Source organism: Sinocyclocheilus anshuiensis, unplaced genomic scaffold, assembly GCF_001515605.1.
Source record: "Sinocyclocheilus anshuiensis isolate Anshui unplaced genomic scaffold, SAMN03320099.WGS_v1.1 scaffold78, whole genome shotgun sequence".
Taxonomy (NCBI): domain Eukaryota; kingdom Metazoa; phylum Chordata; class Actinopteri; order Cypriniformes; family Cyprinidae; genus Sinocyclocheilus; species Sinocyclocheilus anshuiensis.
Genome location: NW_015544250.1, coordinates 4393363 through 4405859, shown reverse-complemented (window position 1 = coordinate 4405859; position 12497 = coordinate 4393363).

Sequence of the window (12497 nt, the reverse complement as noted above, 5' to 3'; positions counted from 1 at the left end):
AAACCACTGCACCGCTTAACTCAAGGTTGAGCTCAAGTGCCAGCCTTGGAACGAATGCTATAATTAGTACAATCCATGAAACATTATCCCTGTCTGACCTTGGCTGTAGTCGTACAATCTGAGCCTAATTACTGATGATTGCTGGACTCTGAGGGGCAGTGAACGCGTCCAAACTGGGTCCAACTTCCAGATGGTGAAAAAGTGAAATGGATCTGAAATATTACAGAAGACTCACTTCAAACATGTCAATTCAGTTTGCTAGAGATCATTAGGGTAATGACAAGTGGAAGTAATTCAAAAAAGATCAATGCTTATTATTAATATCACTCACTTCTCATTTCATGTGATGTAAAATAACAAGTATATATGCATTTCCAGGTTCCCACCGAGTGCATAGATTCACACAATACACGACGTCACGCCAGCTGCCCAGCTTGACTTGCTCAGCGCCGCACCGAACAAACAAATAAAAGTGTGAGTCATTGCTCACTCTGGTGACAGCTTTCCGCTGCGATGATGTGCCGCCGCATCCCGCCAGCCGTCCACCGAGAAGAAGCTGAGAGACAGTGCCCAAATTTAGCCTCCCTCCACTAATGTCAGTCTGTGCAACGTATCTGCAATCCAAATGCAACGCCGTTCATTTTAAGGCCAAGGTGAAGGAACTAATTGTAAGAATTAGACGACGTAAGGCGACAATTGTAATGTTTATCCATCACAGAGGATGTAGCAAGACAAGAGCATGGGTTTTGTGGGGTTAAATTGCATTGTATTATGGAACGGTGTGATTCCACGCCATGCACTGAGCCGATTTCGATTTGTCGGGTGATCAGCTCAGTGGGCGAATCAGACGCAGGGGCGAGCAGGAATAATGCAGAGAGTAATGCAGGGCGATGGCCCGCTGCAAGACCGCTGCTCATCCGTTTGTGGATCAAAGTGCTAACGTGCCGTAATTTTGTAGCGAGCTGAAAGGTTTCAAAGGCGCTCTAGCTTTGACGCTCGATGGCGTCTCATCTCCCCTTCTCTTGAGCCGTCTGAAAGCGTCAGAAGGGCAAGCGTGACTCCGTCAGCTCAGCAGGAGACCCATTCCACCTCTCAGCTCAGCCGTGGCACTAAGCTCACACAACACACACCAGCCATAACAACAGCTGATTCTTATACACACATAGAGCACATTAGAACATTGTCTCAATCTGTGATTATGACTGCGTGCTATTGATGCGAAAAGTAGTACTGAGTTTCTGGCCTCTTTTGGAGTAAAAGAGCACTCGGTCGACACACTTCAGGAGATATTGAGCATTTTCACCTGCATGACATAACAGACAGTTCAACTGCAACTCTCATGGGTTTAAGAAATTCTTACAACAAAATGAAGCAATAAGCCATGAGAGGATGTGCATTACAGTGAAGCTCAGTGTTTAACCCCCTAAAACTGTGGTAAAAATCACTGTAATGCACATTCATTTTACTTACTGCTTTAATGCAAAAGTGTCAGCAGCACTGTGGTGTTTAATTTACAGTGAAATTAATATGAATTAAACCAACTAATTAAGCATCGAATATTGTTCAACATCCCAAATGGCAAAATAGCAACATGGTGCATTAATATAGAATGTGGCATCAGTGTATGTTTAAATAGTAATTTTACACCGGTTTCAAACACAGCTTGTCCAATCAGAATGAATTGGAACCAGAGTAATTAGGCTTAAAGGGGTCATATGATGTTGCTAAAAAGAACATTATTTTGTGTATTTGGTGTAATGAAATGTGTTTATGCGGTTTAAGGTTAAAAAAACACATTATTTTCCACATACTGTACATTATTGATTCTCCTCTATGCCCCGCTTTTTTGAAACGCGTCGTTTTTTTACAAAGCTCATCGGTCTGAAAAGCCAGGTGTGCTCTGATTGGCCAGCTATCCAGTGCGTTGTGATTGGCCGAATACCTCAAGCGTGTGACGGAAATGTTACGCCCCTTACCATACTGTGATGCCTTGTCCCGGCCGGAGCGACGAGACAAAAACATTAAAACCCATTATAAACGAGGCATTTGTTGCATCCAGTGGGGACATAATTACGGATTATAATGACTTATACTGTCTTTTAACGCACTGCGTTGCATCTCGCCGCGTAAACATAAAACCATGTCTGCATTTGTGATCGGAGAAATGACGAACAACAAGTGCTACCCTACACTGCTCAAAACTCGCGCTTGAATCGTCAGTGGCAAGTTCTTTAAATATGAAAACGTACTTACAGACTGTGAGTCAGAACAGCCGGCATTGTAGTCTACTCTTCCAGGATCAGGAAACAGTCCTCCATAAAATGTGCTGCACACCGTGAATAATTATATATTACAAGTTATTCAGAATTTTGAATGCATTTTAAGAATACTTTTCCCATCAACTGGTCAAAATGCACAACACCTGCTGTATGCTGCTTGAAAGACGCGTGCACACTCTGATGTAAATAAGCGCAGACGTGAAGCACATGGCGGAACATGTGAGAGACGCTCTGAATGAAAGCGCACTTTCACTCGTAGAGAGAAAGAATCGAGGTTTGATGGGTCTATCGAAACAACATCTATAAAGACATCAGTGTGAATTTTCCGTTTGTTAAAAAGTATGTTGAATCTGAATTAAAAGGAATTATTCACACAAAAAATTAAATTCTTTATTCTCATGTTGGTCCAAACTGTATGACTTTCTTTCTTCAGTAGAACACAAAAGAAGACATTTAAAACAATGAGCTACATGAACAACATATCTAGCAGGGTTTAAGGGCTTTCCAGCTTCAAAAAATTGCACAATACATATATCCGGTTATCAGTCTATGTAATTTTTCAAAATTAATTATATCAATCGATACTTAATATTTGTGTGTGCTTATTTTCTCTGTTTTTACCTTTAGATTACCTTTGCTGTCATCCACCACATGCTTATGGTTATTATTTAAAAACGCTAAAAATGTAATAACATTGCACATTATTATGTTTTGATGCCTAAATACTTGAAACAAGGCTTTGAGGGTTAAAATTGCTGTGTATTCGGTTGGTTGTATAATCTGAAGGTCCTATTACACATCTACATTTTTTTATGTTTTTTCATAAAGGAAACTAGCATTTCATTTTCCATTAGCTGGACAATCAACGCAAGACCAATCCAACAGCACCAACAGTAAAATCTATTGAATCTATTGACTGTACTTCTATCACTTACAACCTTGTTTCCATTAAAAAAGTATTGTCAACCCTGACAATAGCCTTTATTCTATAAAGTACATAGAGATTAATGGGACAGTTTACCCAAGAATGAAAATTCTGTAATCATTTAACCACCCTCATTTCCTTCTAAACCTGTATGACGGACTGAGGAACACAAAAGAAGATTTTTTTGAAGAAAGCTGGGAACTAAACAACACTGGAGCCCATTGATTTCTCAAAATATTATTAATGTTACACAGAAAAGAAAGTCATACAGCTTTGGAACTGCATATGTAAATTATAACAATATTTTCATTTTAGGTGAACTATTCATAGACCTTGATCACTTCTGCTAGAAAAGAGCAGCTTGAACATTCTTCTAAATTTCTCCTCCTGTTTCAACAGAAAAAAGTAAGTCACATGTATTTCAGTGGCGAGCCATGACTTTTTTAACCGGGTATGCTGAGTGATAAGACCCACCCCCCACCCCATCGGTTTTTAGGACACTCAAAAGGGATCACAGATGACAAATAAGAAACACTATGGCAGGTGTTGATTTAAAAGTATGCACATTTCCTACGTTATTTGTAAATTAAATTCATCTCCAATCCTTCTTCTATCGTTTCAGGTTTATCCATTGTTATTTGAATGCAAGAAAAATATAGCTGGTTTTCCAAGTAAAAAACGCCAAATAAGGTTTACACATAGTTACGTTATGATACGTAATCAGAGGGTGGGGAGATGGGGGGATTCCCCCAGTCTATATGTCTCTCTGCATCAGCTAAATAATTTTTTTTATTCACAGTGAATAGGAGTTAAAACTCCCACCCGGGTGACATAACAGACCATGCAAAATACCCAAAAGTAAAATATTGCAAAGTAACGTTGCAAGCTTGCAAACAATAATAAAATCAGAGAAGGACTTCAACTGTAAGCGACACGAGCATACGCAATGTTAATCAATGATATTTGTTATTATTAAAATTTTATATAGCCCACGTTTTTATAAAAAACATTTTTAATTTACCGCTTAGGCAATAACGTTGAGAATAACGTATATCTTCAACATATGTTGTCTATGACCAAAAATGTAAGTTGTTCAGTGGACTTTTAAAATTTGCTTTGCTTGAGAAAATAAAAATATACAGTTAGTGTTTTTTTTTTCTTTTGATTTAGTCGAGTTGGTTTTGCATCAAACACAATGTAATTTTCGGCAATCGAGATCTGGCAGCAACAGAGCATGTTTCCGGTTGGGCGAGCACTTCGCGATATTATTGTCATTTTAAAGACCATTTTATGCCATAATTGTAAGCGATATTATTGTCATTTGAAAGACCATTTTATGCCACTGAATATATAATCATAATGTAACAACATAATAATGCAAGAAGGCCTATACACTTCAAATGACAACAAACTTTTAATTTTTAAGAATATTTAGGCTAGATCATAGAAATTAAGTATCAAAATATTAGATACCTTAAAAACTTGAATAAATATCAAATAAACATTTTCTAACAAAAAGTGCAAAGTAACAAGTACAAAAAAAGAAAAATGCATAAAGAACTTGTATGGAGATTTTTCCATCTACAGATTTTTCCCTGACCTTCTTTTCTCTGTAAATTAAGGGTGCACACTATTGCTGAAAAACACAATCACTAGCAGTCAGATGTCCGTACGCACAGAGGCACACTGAACTAGCACCTCATGACTACACCACATTATGTACGAGAAGCTGCAAAAGACACAGGTGCAAGTGGAATGTAAAAAACACGGTGACATACATTTTTTTAAGTAAATATAATGGGCGATATATTGCGTCACCAAAAATTATTGAGGTCATGTACATATATGTACGTATATTGCGCGGCAAGTCGATATATTGATTATTGCGACAGGCCTAACTGACGTAGAGTTACAGAAAATTACTGCCGTTTGGCAAAAAAATCATTTTACGTACTTATTCCTAACTCTTTAAGCTTTAAGTTACATTTCAAATGACAAGGGATCAACTTATAATCATGTTTATATGAATTATCCCATGAACTTATTCTCTCAAATGGCCTGGGTATGCGGAGCATTCGCAGTTTATATGGACGGAATGCCACTGATGTATTTGCAACAACATGATAGTGAGTAAACAGCATGTCAGAATTTGTGTGGTAAACTCTTCCTTTAAGAGGACATTTAGCATCGATCAATGTGTTCTGAAGAAGCAGTTATGTCTACTCAGTCTCCATTCTGCAATTGTCAGAGACCCGTCTGAACCGTTCACCTCTGCTTCAACATTTCTGAGCCTCTAACGTGTTTCCATGGCTAAATCATGTTTTTGTACCCATCTGATCAGTAAAGAAAGACCCTCATGCTCGACAGAGAACAAACATCACGAAAACGCTTCGATATGATGCCCTCTGGGGACCTTCAGTTACTTCTTCAGAAAACAAAATTCAGTTCTCCGTCTCTGTTGTGTTCTCACAAACAGACAAACACAAGAGAGTCTGTAATTGCCAGCAGGTTGCGTGTCTACGTCGTGATACATATCACGCTGAAGTGTTTATTATTGTTTTTGCCCTTGCTTGAAGGCATCTGACTGACATGGGGGGGAGGGAACTCGCAGCAGCACTGCGTTCTCGCACATCCAGTGCGTGGGAGAGAGTGGCGGGCCTCGTCAGCTAGCGGTGCTAGCAGAAACAAAGACAGCAATGAAGAGACTGAACCACACAGATGGCCGAGCCTTCAACACAGTGCTGCCATCCGTATCACATAAACATCATCCACACTCCTACCAGAGAAGATCACGATGGAAAAAACAATTAAGCACGCCACTTTCGCAGCAGAGTCATTTACACATTTCAGTGTTTGCAATGACTCATTTTCACAAAAGATTCCTAGGGCTCCAGACAAAAATTTAACATTTAGGAGTCAAATGACTTTTATTTACAACTTCGAAAAAAAAAAAAGAAAATTCTGTCTGGGTTGAATGACAATAACTTGAACTTGTGTTGTGAACTTATTCACAATTTAATGACTCATTCAAACCGTGTAAAACAGGTGAATCTTTTTGACTGACTCAAAAGAGTAAGTCAAAAGAGTAATTTTGCATGAATCAGATGTGATGACGTCCATTGTGTTTAGAGTATGAAACCGTGGCATGCACAGGACAATATCTGGAGAAACAGCATATGGACGCACAAAAATCTTTGAATGACTAGATTATTGTCGCACAGTTTTATTTTTTTGTCACGTGTGCGACTATTTTAGTCGAAGTTTGGAGTGCTGCAATGGCACACAAACATACACACAGTCATATATTCAAAGATATGATTTCTAAAGACAATAGATAAACTTGCCTCACCAAGTCTGATAAACACGCAACACAAGTGCTTGCAAAAATTACACGCATGATAAATTGGCCTCCATTTTAATAAGATGCTTATCCGAACGTGAGTCTCTGGGAAATTACTATGTGTTTGCCCAGCTCTCTCATTGTTGTGGATTTTGATAATGTATTTGATTTTAATTAGACAGATTTCCACACCCTGTTACGCCAAACACCTCTCAATGTAGCGGCGTCTACCGTAGCGGCCGGAAACAGGCGTAAGCACGTCCCAGCAATTCTGCACGGCTCCGGCCAAATCAGACGCACGGCTATTAAGCAGAACCACACTGCTTAATAGGGTAATCTCCTGTTGATTTTGTCATTATGTCCCCCACAATCAGTAATGAGGCATAGTGTGCATACTAATAGTCTACTTTGCATATAAGCAAGGAGTTGTAAATTTCTGCTATGTTCAGAAGGCTCTTTTTAAAATATATTTCTCTATAAAAATAACTTCACATCAGTGACACACAGGTTACATCTAAAACATCTCTAAAAGAGCACAAAGTCATCCCTTTACTGGTACTTTTTCTGCTAACTCACTTAAAAAAGCATCTGCCGACAACATGAATGTAAATGTACATGATATAGGCCTTCCTCTACAGACATTGCCATCTTGTTGTTTTGCCTGAGGTTCAGTTGTTGATTTCCATTTCCCAGATGGACTAACTGAAGAACAAAATTTGTTTTCTTGGAAGCTTAGATGAAAGAAAACATACAGAGCATACAGAGAAAGACACAGTCTTGACATCTCTCTGCTATAAAGATATAAAGAAGATCACTCATCCTTATTTTGTTCAAAATCTTATACTGTTCAAAATTGGGTCTGTATGAATTTTAATGTTTTTTTTTTGTTTTGTTTTTTCTATTTTAACATATTTTAAAATGTAATTTATTCCTGTGATGGCAAAGCTAAATTTTGTTATCAATTTTGAAAACAGTTGCTGCTTATTTTTGTGGATACACGTTTTTTCCAAAATTCTTTGATGAATAGAAAGTTGAAAAAAGAACAGAATTTATTTGAAATGGAAAACTTATGTAATATTATTATAATTATCTTAAATTTCACTTTTGATCAATTTAATGTGTCCTTACTGAATAAAAGTAGTAATTTCTTTATTGCAAAATTTTATGTTAGATATTTAAATAATTTATTTAAATTAGATTTTATTTGATCAAATTGACCAGTAATAGATATTTAATTGCACATGCTCATTTCCTCTAACATTTAAATTAACTCAGTGAGCATTAAATGATGGCAGAGGTAATATTTTAAAACACCCAAAATTTAATAAATGTAATATTCAGTGAATCTAAAAATTAATATCCATTTTTATAGTTCTGACACAAGCTCCAGCATCAATTGGCTTGATATTTTGTTATCTAATGCAATGACAAAAAGCATTAATGTCGCTTCAGAAAATTACAGTTGAACAACTGAGTAACATGGACAACTTCCATGATGCTTTTACTACCTTTCTGGGCCTTCTAAGTGTTAGTTGCTTAGGCTGTCAATGGAGGAACAGAAACCTCTCTGATTTCATTTAAAATATCTTCAATTGTGTTCCGAGGATGAACGAAAGTCTTAGGGGACTGGAACAACATGACGGTGTGTAATTAATGACAGAATTGTCATTTTTGGGTGAACTATCCCTTCAAGTGTTTAAATACTTTTTGAGGCCAATGTATACAAAATACACAATAAATAAAAATGCACTTTATAATGTTTTGATGCCTAAATTCACGTGTAGCATTCAAAACCTTGCAACTGAATTCGGTTTTTAGCATTTTATTTTATTTTATTTTTATTTGATACAATTCAGCCAGAATCATTTCTACACACAAATCATATGGAAATTAAAGGTTAGAACCATAACCAAACAGCAATATAACCTTGACAGGTTATATTTCAGCCTTTCCCCATCAGACAATGATTGTCAGTTTTTAATTAAGCATGTCAATGTTTGCAGTGCCCTCCACAACCCAAGTGACACTGAGCTCAATTAATCTTAAATAATTCCATCTCTCATGAGCAGAGCCAAAGGACACCAGACACGCCCCATCACAAATTCATCCCATTACCTTTTCGTTAAACCCCCAAAAATGCCAACAGACATACATTACTCATTTCATCTGGCTAATATCCCCGACCAAGGGATGCAGAACGCACAAAGGAAGAGACAATTGCGTTCAGCATTACGTGTCACTGCTCTCCATCGCCAGGGGAACAGATGGAGTGATGTGGAGAACGAGAGTGAGACTGATGAAGGTTTACTCGCTCACGCCGTCTCCCAAGACGGGGATTTAGACCTCTCGTCCGCCCATCCCAAGACACCACAGACAGCTGCTGATACGTTAATCCCACCTGGCCTTTCACTCCCGACCCGAACCAAAGCCTATGCAGATAGGAGGATGTAAATGGAGGATGGAGGGATAAAGAAAGGAAGGATGGCAGGGATCAGGACGTGACAGAGTTATTAGAGCTGGCCTCATCCGTCACAGTGCCAGAGAGGTAAATGACAAGGACGTGGCCTTGCAGGAAGCTAAACAGCAAGGAAATGTGGCAAATTGTATTCTCATGGCGACAGGATGGGATTTAATTGGTGAAAAAATATATATATATTTCCATAGTATTACTAGTACTGCTGATTAAAACATTAAACCAAGACCAATTTGAACACATGCAGTAAGTCACAGTTAACAGTGCTCGAAACTCCTTTCATTATACAGTATATCTAAACATCAAATTTAATTTATTTTGAGGAGTGAATGCACACTATTCAGGAATTTCACAAAAAGAAGTTTGATAGGTTTTTAAGTGGTAAAAAAAATAGATAGTACTGTTCAAAAGAGACACTTTCTGGTTGTCAAACTAAAAGTGCTGTCACTTAGACTTTCATTTACTGGAAGTCCATTTATCCGCATGCAAACACAAATTGTAAAACATTCATACAATTTGAAGTGTTTAAATACTTTTTTGAGGCCAATCATGTATACAAAATATGTGAGAAATAAAGATGTGATGTGTTATATTAATTGTTCAATTTGTTCAATATGTTATCTGAAAGAAAGTTCAAGTGCACAGTGGGTAATCACACACACAAAAAAAGATCACTGTAGATTCAGAGAACATATTCCACCTTCATGAATCACAGGAATGCGTGGCATGAATGTGAGGGAGGTAAGAGCAAAATACAGGGCAAAAAGTCTGATTACAACCTGCATATGATGTTCTCAACTGAATGACTCCTGCATCAAAATAAACAAAAAATGAACAAACTTTTGATCACATCAACAAGCAAAATAAAACTTAAAATGATTAGGAATTCGGTGACTAGTGTTCTGAAAAGAAGGAGACAAATAATAGATAGAAAAACAATAGAAGCTGTAAAACATACGAATGCAAAAAAGAATGACAAAAATATTCTTGTTACTGTATTATCGCATTTATGATTGCTGAAGCAATGTAAAAAAGTTAACAAATGCACAAACTTGGTATAGTAGTTTACATAGTAGTATTTTCTTTCTTGTTGATAGTATAAGTTAAATATTCTTCCATATTTAGAAACCATTTAAACATCAAATAAAACTAAAAAACAGACTTATATTGGACTTAAACGCACCAAAAAAGAGAGAGATCCACACCACTGATGTGTGTTTCTGCTGCGTTCATCCTCCTCTGAGTCTCTCTATAAAAGTCTTCCTGCAGCACATTTAAATTTAAATAAGATTCATTCCAAGTTTCATTTTTAATCATGTATTATTCAAAATAAAATCATTCTAAAGCACCACTAATGTATCCTGTAGGATGGCTTTCTGAACTATCATTATCTATAAAAACAACATTAAAAATGTACGCCACGCCTCAAGCCCCGTTCACACTGCCAGCGACACATGATTACATGAAGAATATGTTCTGCACTTACCACAAAAATACGCAGCCGTAGTAACTTAAATAGCCCAGTGAGTGCGTCACTCCTGCTCTCATTGTAGTTTCGGGGGGATGTCAAACGGCGTTTTTTGCGCCCTTAAAGGATACTGTGGGAAGGGGACGCCAGACAATGGAAAGTGAAAATGACGTTGTCTGTGATTGTTCCTTCCCAAATGCTTCACACTGCAAACGCCACAGATTCCCCGCATCAAGCCCCGTTCACACCGCCAGCGACACACAGCGACAAAGCGACAGGTTCCTATTAATTTTCAATGGAGAGCTGGCGACTTCCGGCGACATGAGCGACAGTGACCGTTGACGATAGAATGTGGGCGTGTCAAGCGATACGAGTCAAGCGACAAAAGTTAGGAAATGTTTAACTTTATGCAAATTAACAGTGAATTTCGCGAGCGACAACCAATAGGAATGAAGAATCAGTCAGTGGCGCTCACACGTCACCGATTCGAGTGCAGGCAAGACGGGACCGAGTTGATTAGCTGATTGGCATGTCACCATATTCTAATTTGTTGAGATAGTGAATTGGTGGGTTTTTAAAAAATGTGAGTCAAAATCATCACAATTAAAAGAACCAAAGACTTAAACTACTTCAGTCTGTGTGCATTGAATTTATTTAATACACGAGTTTCACAATTTGAGTTGAATTACTGAAATAAATGAACTTTTCCACGACATTCTAATTTATTGAGATGCACCTGTACAGCGAAAAAGTCGCTAGCAGTGTGAACGGGGCTTTAGGACTAGCTCCCAAATCTCTTTTATCCTGACCATAAGAGAGCCAATATGATTTAACACTTCTACTTTAAGTTCTCACAAGCAAAACCGTAATATGACTCCTTTGGGAAAACAAATCAAAGTTTCTAGATCTAATGTTTCTTCAATGATAAATGGCATTAGTGCTAAGATCACAGTATTTATGCTTGATTTCAGTTGACAAATAGTAGTCTAAGGGCTCGTAAATGCAGAAAGACTGTTTAAAACATAATAAAAACGTTTGAGGTGACAAATATTGAATAGACAGACCACTAAGAAAAGGATTTAATAAGGAAAGACAAGCAAGCAGAAAAAAGAAAACAGCCAGAGCCAACATCACTATCATTTTTGATCACTCAGCCTTTTCTGAAGCCCTGTACGTCATAAAATACCACTAAAATATAACCCCAACCCCTCGTGATATCCAGAGACGAGCCTTAGATGGTTTTGATGGCTCTCCTCACCCATCAAAGCCTTTTAAGCGCCTACAACGTCAGCACTCCTCTGTACACTTCTAACATGCCCTCGCGGGTCGCTGTGGTCACAGGATGTGTCAGGTAAGATGTATTTAAAACTCTGAAGTCTTTTCCAAAGTAAACACTGAAGTCTACAGAACGTTAGGATTTGTAGGTTTCTCAGAGCGGGACTGTTATGTCTGATTTTCTCTCCACTTGTGGGAGGACTGTGAACATGTGTCACAAAATAACTGCACTGTTATATCTGCCTACCTCAGTGTTTCCTCTCTGAACCTCAACACTCTTGTATAATAGAAACAAAATATGGGATCTATATATACAATGTAAAAATAATGTACTGGTAATCTTCTGCCAGGACATTATCCATTAATTTTAAGGACTAGTTTTATTTAGTTTTAACTGTAAAACACAATGCAATAATCTGCAAAATTCAAAATACACGTAAAACACCTGTAAAAAAAAAAAATCAATACGGAAAATTCCTTCATTTTAATACAGTACATTGTACCCTATTTTTTTTACAGATGTTTTTATAGTGTGTAGAGAGAGAATTGTCTTAAATGTGAACATTAAATATGGACATTCTTTCAATGTTAAAGGTTCAGTTCTAAGGCATGATCAGATTCTATAGTCTTCAGTTTGACATGATAGTTGATAACATTAAAAATAATTACAATATGCTGATTCTTGCTGATTTCTTAATCAAAGGTGCTTAATATTGTTGTGGAAACAATTTTCCGTA